The sequence below is a fragment of the Girardinichthys multiradiatus genome, chromosome 13 (genome assembly GCF_021462225.1).
Source record: "Girardinichthys multiradiatus isolate DD_20200921_A chromosome 13, DD_fGirMul_XY1, whole genome shotgun sequence".
Classification (NCBI taxonomy): domain Eukaryota; kingdom Metazoa; phylum Chordata; class Actinopteri; order Cyprinodontiformes; family Goodeidae; genus Girardinichthys; species Girardinichthys multiradiatus.
Genome location: NC_061806.1, coordinates 14877693 through 14886735, shown reverse-complemented (window position 1 = coordinate 14886735; position 9043 = coordinate 14877693). Strand labels below are relative to the sequence as shown.

The 9043-nt window shown below is 42.1% G+C and overlaps 1 protein-coding gene across 1 annotated transcript in view; it reads left to right on the top strand.

Moving 5' to 3' along the window:
• The first annotated feature begins 7426 nt into the window (after positions 1 to 7426).
• dlgap3 (discs, large (Drosophila) homolog-associated protein 3) overlaps positions 7427 to 9043 on the top strand; it is a 219437-nt gene continuing 217820 nt past the window's right edge. Inside the window, exon 1 of the mRNA XM_047382990.1 lies at positions 7427 to 7575. The gene's annotated coding sequence lies outside the window, so the exon portion shown is untranslated. The remainder of the gene's footprint in view (positions 7576 to 9043) is intronic.

Genomic DNA, 9043 nt, shown 5'->3' with positions numbered 1-9043 from the left:
GAAAATTAATCAAAAACATTATTATTCTTGGGTGAATGATAAACAGCAGCTAAAATATTGGGAACTGAATCATTTATCTGCAATGGCACACACTCAAAGGAACCAAAAGTGGGTACATATGATGGAGATAAATTAAACTTATGGTAAAGCAAATGCAAGGTTGACAGATGTAAAACAAAAATCCGCTGGATAGACAAAGTCCTAGTCAATGATGTTGTTGTCAAGTTTCAGTTAAACAAAAAGTCAAACTCACGTTTGGTGATAAGATCACTTAGTACAGGTCCCTTTTTAGAGAATGACTGAGTGTTAAATACTCCAAAAGAAAGACTGGTGGTAGGTGACTGAACACTAGCAGACTTGGCCAGGTGAGCTATATTGGGACCACATTGGCTTGCTGTCATCATAAGAGATGTTTCACAAGGAGCCTTGATGAATATACTTCCTTCGGTCGTGACATGAGATGTACAGATGAAGCCAGAGAGCCAGTGGATGTGCAGTAGCATGAACCTGTAGTTGGAGTAGTTCTGCTGGTGTGTACTGCAGGATTTATGTCACAGGGTGCAATATAAAAAATATCATGATCCCTGAGCATGTGAGCCAGAACGCAAACATATTGATCCACATTATGGCCCTGAAACTCCAGTGCAAATCTGGAAAATCCCAAAATGAGGAAGTGTCAGCTGGATGCCTGCAGCTTTAGGCACAACGCCAAACAGGTGAGTTGACAGTCCAGACTAACTCGCATTTGGAATAGAGCAAAAATGTTGAATTATGACATCAAATAGCAAAAATAAGGACAAAAAATTATTTTCCTTGTTTTCTTTGACAGGAAAGGCTGCCAGATGTGCCAGTGTTCACTCCAGTAAAAGGATGGTTTTACCTTCCACTGGTCCATAAAGAGTACAGTATTCAGACTACGTTTGTGGTCAGAATCAAAATACAATATAAAATATAATATAATCAACAATGAGACACTGTCACCTTTACCCAGAAAGGGAAAATCTCTGATCCAGAAAGGTATTCCATTTTGAACATCCATCCATCCATCCATCCATCCATCCATCCATCCATTCATCCATCCATCATCAGTACCTGCTTATCCCTGCAGGGTTGTAGGGGGCTGGTGCCTATCTCCAGTGGTCATTGTGTGAGAGGTGGTGCACTCTGGACAGTATTTATCATTTTCTTTAGATGAAAAACTAATTCTTTCTGCAACATGCATTTCCTGCACAATTCTTTTTCAATTAACAATAGATGAGCTAACATTAGAAGCCAATGTCGGGTCACAGCTCCTTTACTACCTGACAGCAGAATTTGTATAGATTATTTTCTTTTTTGGTGCAGATGGTAGATTACCTGAGTTAATCACAGACATTTCTTTGCTGTTTTGGCTAAGGTTGTAGTGTGATTGTGTCTGTGATTGTATTTTTTATGTTTTTCACCTGACTCCAAGGCAAATTTCCCAACGGGGACGATAATAAAGTGATACTGTGATGCTGATACTGTGAAATGTAGGCACATTATTGAGTTATTTGTGTTACCACCTCTATCCAGTAGGGGGACAGTTTTAAACAGTCCCAGAGCAGAGCAGAGCAGATGTGATTTTCTTCAGCAGTAGCTCTGTTCAGGGGTACCAGTTTGTAATTATTTGGTTTAGGAAGATTTGAACAATCTATATTATATTCCTACAAATAAACTCTCTCCATGTTTTCTGATATTGAGCTGTAACAATGTGCCTTACATAAATTCAGCCATATGTTTTTGTTAATTCTGCTTCTTCCATTTTGTGTACAAACTATAAAAAAGTTCAGATCTGGTTATTTTCTTTGTCTTTACTGAAGGTCTAATATTTCTGTTAAAATCATGCCTCATCTGAAGTTATCTGTTGATGTTAAACAAAGGGGATTTCTTTCTCTGCCCATTTTTTTCTGACATCTAATGCTGCTTGAAGGAACTCTGTATCATGAGTCTCTTTTGCTTTTTTATACTCATATATGGTATTGTTTTTTCCAGGCTGCATGTTTCAGGCCATCCAGGCTCTCTCTTTTGGTCTGTCTCAAGACCCAAGGCTAATGGTAGGACTACCAAGACTGTTGTCAAGGTTGAAAAAACTGTGCTGCTTAAAGCCAATTGCTATAAATGCAAATGAAGGCATGTGAAAGATGAAAAAATCAACACATTTAAGTAAAGTTATATAATTAATCTAGGTGTGATTAGGAGAAATTATGAAATCGGTCTATACTTACATCCAGAACATGGTCATCTATGAGGTGACCTGGGATTTAATAAACAAGATCTCAAAAAGTTAGATAAAAACATTTTTCAAAGCATTTTGGCATTTCTGCATCAACCCCTAATTAAAATGTAACTTCTATCATATTATGATAAATTAAAAATATCCCATATTCTCTACAGCCATTCAGTGGGATTGTAATAGTAAAACCTCAGAACATCACAGGTCAGTTGTACAAAAGAAGAGTCAATTTACTATGGTCAAGTGCATCTGAAGGCAATTGATTGTATTTAACTTTATTAAGGCATGTCACACTAAAATGGGCTGTATTCAAATACATGCCTCACTGTTCAGATGTGTGAATAATTTTTAAAAACCATATGTCCACCATATGTTCTTTTTCCTTCAATCAGTAGGGTTTGGGAGCCACAGGTAACAGCCCCTCAAGGTCCACCTTTAAGCGTAGCTCATACAAGCCGTAATAAAGACCCAGACAAATTTGTGGGGCAGGCTTTGAAGCAGGTGGTGCACAGCTCCAATCCTATCCTCTGTGATTAATGCCCTGCCATGTAAATGAGAGGTAGAAGCTCATGTTGTGCCATGTTGGAAAAACATGGATATTACAGTTTGACCTGACGAATCAATAAATATTCATTAGGCTCCTCTCCTCTGTAGGGGAACAGTGTACCAAACGGATCACTATATGGGGAAAGGGGTGCACCATGGCCATAAATACAGTTGCCTGAATGAAACTGGGCACAACAAATCTGATGGGGTCAAGAGACTTAACGATCAATTTCTATTTACTTTTCATTATTAGTCATGGGCAAATATAGCCTTTTGGTATACCTGTTTGATCTGTCTACTGTGGCTTGCAAAAGCACTTCATGTAACTGTAAATTGGAAGGACAGGGATACATGATTTTTTACATTTTGTTTTTGCAAACAAAGTCTGAAAAGAGTGGCATCCATTTGTGTTCAGTCACCTTTCCTCTGACACCCCTAAATAAAATTCAGTGCAACCACTTGCTTTCAGAAGTCACCTAGGTAATGAACATGGTCCATCTGTGTGCAAACTAATCAAGGGCATAGATACAACTGTTCTTTTGGAGAACATTTGTGAACAAGCAGCATCATAAAGACCAAGGAACATACCGGACACATCAGAGCTAATGTTGTGAAGACGTTTAGAACAGGGTTAAGTTATAAAACATACTTAAAGCTTCTTCCATACTGGGTTGTCGGGGAGCTGGTGCCTATCTCCAGTGGTTTACAAGTGAGAGGCTGGGTACACATGCTGGACAGGTTGCCAGTTCATTGCAGGGCAACATAGAGGACAAACAACTATGCTATAGGCTGCAAACGATTTGAGATGGGGAACATAAAACCAGATGCACTTGGGGTTGGTCTGTCATATTAAATCCCAATAACACACTGAAGTTTGTGGTTGAAACATGGCGAATGTGAAAATGTTTAAGGGGCCTGAATAGTTTCCCAGGGCTCGGCATGTGTGAAGCTGTTATGTGCCACTTCAGCTGCCAAAGCAATCCTCATGATATAAAACATTGACTTATGAAGCGCCCTGCGATGGACTGGCAACCTGTCCAGGGTGTACCCTGCCTCTTGCCCGTATACTGCTGGAGATAGGCACCAGCTTCCCCGCGACCCACTATGGAACAAGTGGTAGAAAATGACTGACTGACTGACTGACTGACTTATGAAGTAATCAATAGCAGAAATTATCACACTGTTTTTGAAACTCTGAGACGAAAGAGAGGATTTTTGTTTTACTCTTAACACTTTCCTCCCCACAGCCAGCACATCTTTTCCTTCATGCAGTCAGTAATGGTGAGAACAGCTAATCTACACACTGACAATTTCACACATTATGCTTCCAGTAGGGCGGCAACTGACGCACCCAAGCCAACACCCACACACACAAGCACACTATATAAACGGTTCCTGTCCTGACAGTGCTGTTGAGAAAATCAATGGGACTATTTTCATCAAGCAGTTTATAATCACAAACATGGATGAGATCTATAATCCATGAACACATCACTGAGTGTGACAACAAAGTTTCCTTAACAGCTGCAAGATGCTGAGCTGTTGTTGGAAGTGCTGCAGCTGTAAATTAAAGTGTGGGTAGATTGCTGCCTCATTGCCAGTGGGGGAAAATCACTTGGAAAAACAGCAAACTATGCAGTGGAATAATTCATTACATATTTTACAAAAATTGGGCTTTCCACTAGACTTCAGGCGCTCCTTAACATGAAAGTACTTATTTATCATGAATATTTATCAGTCCTGGGAGAGAAGAACTTTGTTTTACAAATGAAAGAAAGGTAAGTTAAGCACATTGAAACAAAAATATAAAAGCATCTGGGTTCTTTGTGAATCAGGAGTACATACTGTAATGATAAAGGCTGTAGTAGCAAATCACCTTCACGGCTGGAGTAAATGAATCATATAGTTCTGTTCTGCAGCATTGACTCTCTATGAAGCCTCTGTTTCACTGAATTCATTTCTCAAAAGTGATGAGAAATTAGCACTAAAGACATGCACAGGTGCCTGCAAAAAAGAGGCAGCCTCTTAATTATGGACTACAAAACAAATAAGCAAAATAATGATAAAACTGATAAATAAATACTGAGCTAATGTATCCAGAATTAATAGAAAATTGGGAATTATTTTCCACAGTTTTCCTCTTCCTCTGCCAACACTCTTTTGACATTATGGCAGAGTCAAAACTTAATTAGTTTGATTCTTCAAACTGTAAGCTTTTTTTAGCAGAAGACACAAAATGATAATGTGCTCTACAATTATGAATTTAGTTTGTGTTGTTACAATTCAGGCTATCACTGTTCAGGACAAAAATATCATGTTGGTTATTTGTTTGTTGACTTAAATGTTACACGACAAAAGGTGACCAAACCTCTGGTACTGTACAAACAAACAATTTGTAGCCAAAATTAGACTGATTTGTGTGTATTCACAGACATCGCATGAGGTGTAAAAACAGCTTCACCAAAACTTTAATGAAAGATTAGGTCGGAATAGAAAAAACGTTCAGTTAACAGGTAACAAGAATCTTTGAAAAAATGTGCATCATGTTCGGGTAAAAAGAGACAACACAATTTCAGCATATAATAACAAACTAAATAACCAGCTCTACACCCTCTGCATGGTACTCGATGGTTCATTGTAGTTTGCCCAACTGGTCCACTTGGTTTGAGGATCTGAAGAAGGCATTTGATTGTGTCTCTTGTGGTGCCCTGTGGGGGGTGCTCCAGGAGTACAAAGTTGAGGGTCCTTTATTAGGGGCCATCCAGTCTCTCTACAAGCGGAGCAGGAGTTTGGTCTGCATCGCCGGCACTAAGTCGGACCTGTACCCAGTGCATGTTGGACGCTGGCAGGGCTGCCCTTTGTCACCAGTCCTGTTTATAACTCTTATGGAAAGAATTTCTAGGTGCACCAAAGGGCCGGAGGGGGTCTGGTTTGGGGACCAGTGGATTTCATCTCTTCTTTTTGCAGATGACGTGGTCTTGCTGTCCCCCTCTAGCCAAGACCCACAGCATGCGCTGGGGTGGTTCGCAGCTGACTGTGAAGCGGCTGGGATGAAGATCAGCTCCTCCAAGTCCAAGGCCATGGTTCTTGACCAGAAAAAAAGGCGGCTTTTCCTCATAAGGTTGAGGGGAGTTCCTGCCTCAAGTGGAGGAGTTCAAATATCTTGGGGTCTTGTTCACGAGTGAGGGAAGAATGGAGCAGGAGATCAACAGACGGATTGGTGCGGCTGCCACAGTAATGGGGACTCCGTGCCGGACCATTGTGGTGAAGAGAGAGCTGAGCCGAAAAGCGAAGCTTTAGATTTACTGGTCGGTCTACATTCCTACTCTCACTTGTGACCATGAACTTTGGGTCATGACCGAAAGAACGAGATCCCAGATACAAGCGGCTGAAATGAGCTTCCTCCGTAGGGTGGCCGGGCACTCCCTTAGAGATAGGGTGATGAGCTCGGCCATCCGGGAGGGACCCTTAGTAGAGCCGCTGCTCCTCAACATCGAGAGGAGACAGTTGAGGTGGCTCGGGCATCTATACCGGATGCCTCCTGGACGCCTTCCTCGGGAGGTGTTCCAGGCACGTCCCACCGAGAGGAGGCCCAGGGGACGGCCCAGGACATGCTGGGGGGACTATGTCCCTTGACTGGCCTGGGAACGCCTTGGGCTCCCCCCGGAGGGGCTGTAGGAGGTGTCTGGGGAGAGGGATATCTGGGTGTCTCTACTGAGTCTGCTGCCCCCTCAACCCGGTCCCAGATGAAGCTGAAGACGACGAGTATATGTATGAGTAACAACTAAATAAATAGAAATTACACTACCTGTCAAACAGTGTGGTGTTATCATGGTTTGGGCTGTATTTACTTTAATTCTGGATCCATCATCCTTCATCCCTTGTTCCATCCTCCCTCATCCAGAATGCTTTTATATCTAATACTGCATCCTTCCTCTCTCATCTTTTATTTTTACTTCCTTCAGCCCATATCGCTGATCCCTATCTCCTAAATTCCTCCCCCTTTTTTACATCGTCACTTATTCATCGCCCCTTATCCATATGCCCCTTATCCCTACCTCCCTGATCTCTCTTTCCTCCCTCCCTTGTTCCCTCCACTTTAATTTCCTTATCCACCATCATCCTCCTCACCCTGCCATCCGTTTGTCCTGTTCTTCTCTTCCCTTGGTGGTATCTGGTGGGGTCCCTATTCAGCAATGGGAATTGACGTCCTGAGACATAATCCTCTCAATAAGTCTCCATCACTGAAGCCTCATGCAAAACGTCGCCACAGATGGTTCCACTACAATTCTTAAATCATCTTCTTCTCTTTCCACATCCTGAAATATTTGTATTAAATATTTGAAACTGACATTGGTGGCTGGTGTTGGAGACAAGGAGATTTCAACTTTGAATAATCGTTATTCCAAATTTAAAATTTAGGTTCGGGGTGATTTTCACATTTAATGTGCAAACATAAGAATGTATAGATTCAAACTGAAAGTCAGAACAGAACAGATTAATTTGCGATGCCATGGTCCTGTCAGCTTCGACGGTCTGAGTTTAGCCCCTCCTCGAGAAGCGGAATGGTGCCCCGCTGAGGAACCCGTGGACCAATCGGTTGCCGGTAATATTTCAGTGGGGGTGCGAGCGTTGTGTGAGGATGAGCCACTGCTGGTTGTCCCTGCTGCTTCTTCTCCATCCTCCTCTGCGCGCTCCGATCGGCGAGCTGTGGAATAGGCGTGTTTCTGTTCCTCTAACGCAGAAAAACACAGAGAAGAAAGCCTAACTTCAAGGTAAGAAGACATCCCCTTACAGCTCTTTTTTGATTCGAGGAGAAAGCAGAAGGCACAGGTGATGCACGCACGGTGTCCGTGCATGTAGGAGGTGCAGAGGCTGTCATGTGCTTCTCCTGTTTGATATGTGATGGAGATAGCTGACGATAAGATGGGGGCGTCTGCTGGTGTACTCTTTCATTCAACATCAGGGTGTTGTTCGTTTCCAGGTTATCAACTTGATGGAAAAAAGGAAATCCTCGACCTATTTCGCGCACACACGCTTGAACAAACAACAGCGCCAATTTGGCACGAAATTGTTACAGAGATTATGAAAAACACTCCCAAATGTTGCCAAGCACCGAGTTTCGTTCGTGCGTAAATGTTCGCTCACCGTAAAGCGCGTCCCGCTTTAAGCAGTGGTTCTGTGTTAAAGCGTGCGTCCCGGAGAGGCTGCAGGGGCACCACACTGAGGCACATCGCTGTTCAATTCGTCAAAGCAAAGTGCAGTGGAACAGCAGCCGTCCTGGCGCTTTGGGACAGCGAGAGGATGATTCCTCGGGACCTCCAGAAATGTCTCACTGTAAAAAAAAAAAAACAATTGTTGGAGATTAAGCAATAAAATCTGTGGAACAGTTTTTATTTTTATGTGTACAATGTAGAATTTATGTACAGTGATCTGAAAAGGCATTTGCCCATTAACAGTTTTCTTATGTTTGCTTTTTATGTCAGAATTAAGAGTTTCTGATCAACAATCAAATCTTAAAATCAGATTGTGGCACCCTTTGCAGCAATAGCTGTCTTTAAGCATTTGTGATAAATGGCAGTGAGTCTACAATGCTGTGGAGGAATTTTGGAATTGTTTTAATTTAGCATCATTGGGTGGTTTTCGAGTATGACGGGCCTTTTTAAGGTAATGCCAAATTGTTCAAGTGCTTTGGATGATTGTCCTGCTGCATAACCCAAGTGTGAATGAGCTTAATACATAAAAAAATAACAAAAATTATACTTTATGATTGTTTGTTGATGGGCGCGGCGGTGACGCTGGGGTAAAATGCGTGACCCATGTTTGGAGGCCTTAGTCCTGGACACTGGTTGTCACAGGTTCGAGTTCCGGCCCGTTGACCTTTGCTGCATGTGTTACCCCTCTCTCCGCCCCTTTCCTGTCAGATCACTGTCAGAAAATGAGAAAAAAAGGCCACTTGTGCCGTAAGAAAAACATAAAAAAAAGAGTGTTTGTTGGAGAGCAGAGTTAGTAATTCAGTCAACTATGGTAAGTGATCCAGGTCTTCAAGCAGCAAAGCAGTCCCAGACCATGACACTGACACCACCATGTCTGGCTGCCCACGTAAAGTTATTTTCCTGAAATGTGCTAGTTTTTCCCAGATATAATGGGATGCACACCTTACAGGAAGTTCCACTTTTGTCTCGTCAGTTCACAGACTATTTTCATAAAAGTTTTCAATCTTTGTGTTCTTTTTGGTCAGCA